Raw genomic sequence first — 2133 nt, 5'->3', positions numbered from 1 at the left:
GGAAAAGGAATCTGAGAATGAAAAGGTAGATAGAAGGCTCTGGACTCTGAGTGCAAACTGGATGTTAGCTCGAGGTCACTTTCTGAGGGGCGAAAGCAGGGGCCAGGAGGAGCAGAGAGAAAATGTCTCCTAATTTACCTCCATGCAGTAAGCACACGCTGGCAAGGGCTCAAAGTCTCTCTAAAAATAGCAGCAAAATACACAAGGGGACTGGGCACCCCAGGAGCCCTAGAAGCCCCTGATCCCCATTTGGCTGAGAAGATGTGGAGACAAAGTGAGGTAACGAGACTCCGCCAAGCCCCCGAGTGAGCCGGTGACAGGGCCACTCATGCCACCCCAGAGTCAGGTCTTTGTCATGACCCTTGCCATGACCCTTCAAACATTGCTGATTTACTTTTATTTGGGGGGAAGTACATTTTACTTTACAGGGAAAAACCTTTAGAACAAAGAGTTCTAAGCAGACACTGGTGACTGTGGGAGAAACAACCAGAAAAAAACTTCCTGTGTCAGTGGCATCCCTCCCTTCAAATCCCACCCCAAGTCAGGATTTTAGGGCCGTCCACATAAGTCCTCAGAAAACTAAGGGCTACATCATTGCATTTGTTTAATCTCACTCTCCCTCCCCTTTATTTTCAGTTTACACTTTTATTTGTACATTTTTACAGATAGTCTTGAATAGCAAAACAGTCACACCATGGGTGGAAATGGGGAAGGAGTATGAGAATGAGTTCGTGAAAGCTCTTCACAGGAAAGGCTTGGTCACGCTCACAACACAGACGCACTGGTACAGACGGATTGGAGAGGGTCTATGGGTGACCCGGAAAGGAAAGGAAAAGCTCAGCCAGTGGGAAGCATGGGGTTCTGGAGAGGAGAGAGGGATACAGAGTTCCTTAAGGAGCAACACCTGGTCCTTGGGAATGAAGTGTGGGAGTTGCATTTGCTGAGATTGGTGTTTGCCAAAGAGATGCCAGCTTCTTCGAGCTACTGCTGTGCAACTCTTCATGTTCAGACCCAGTTTTCTGTTTTTCACACCTGAACACACACCCCCCTGCAGTTGGGTGGCTCCCCCGTTACCAGCTGGGCTCTATCTATAGAGAGAGCAATGGCTTCCCTTTCCTTGGAGGAAGTCTCACCCTCACATGGACACTTGATCGGCTGCGAAGCAGAGAATGTGCAGACCCTTTGGGAAGGGCGTTCTTTTCTTGTTTAGAACCGAGGATTCTGTTTTTCCCAAACAGGATCACACCCAGACATGTCTTAGTGAATATACCATCTAAAGGGCTTCCTTATATGAATTCATATGTTTTTGATGAAGCTACTGGCTTCAGCAACTGACAAGAGAAAGAAGATCCTAGTTCCTTGAGACTTGGTCTCACCCTAAACTTGAAAGATCATTGAAACCTTTCAGAATCTGATTTGCTTCCACCCATTCCATTTGGGAATGTACAGCTGGAAATAACGTTAGGAGAATTAAAAAAAAAAAATACTAAGGCATTGACCATGTGCCTTGGTTAATAGTTAGCTGGTTTAGCTCATATATGCTATTTGCCCATATGGTTTACTCATTCTGTCCTCTGCGAATAATTGAGATGGATAAAAGTGCCCTTTGCAAAACTGGCTCTGGACAAAAGGAAGTCTAGGAATAGGTAAAGTAAAATAAGGAACTAATTTCTCTGGGGGACCTGAATTGAAGTGTGCTGAAGTGGGGCAGGTCCAGCCCTGTTCAGCAACAAAGATGACCTTGCACTCTGGGTTACCCTTCAGCAGTGAGGCACAGACACTTGATGCGAGAATTCCATTCCAGCAGGGGGTCTTGTGAGGGAATTAGAGGATACATAACTCATATGACACTTCATGTTTGCAAATCACTTTGCAATTTCTTTGTCACCCTTAATATACCATGAGGTAAGGTGTTATCACTATCCTCATTTTGTAGATGAGGAAGTTCAAGTATGGAGAAGACACAGTGCCCAGAGTCACAAATCATTTCAATGCAGAGCTGTAGTGAAATTTACAGTAACTGTGAAACAAGCGTAGCTTAATGAGTGAGTTACTCTGGCTTCAGCATTCTTACCTCTATGATTATATTGAGATAGCATCTGACCAAAAAAAAAAAAAAAAAAAAAAAAAAAA

This window comes from Theropithecus gelada, chromosome 3 (genome assembly GCF_003255815.1).
Source record: "Theropithecus gelada isolate Dixy chromosome 3, Tgel_1.0, whole genome shotgun sequence".
In the NCBI taxonomy this organism is placed as follows: domain Eukaryota; kingdom Metazoa; phylum Chordata; class Mammalia; order Primates; family Cercopithecidae; genus Theropithecus; species Theropithecus gelada.
Note: the sequence above shows the minus strand (reverse complement) of the source record.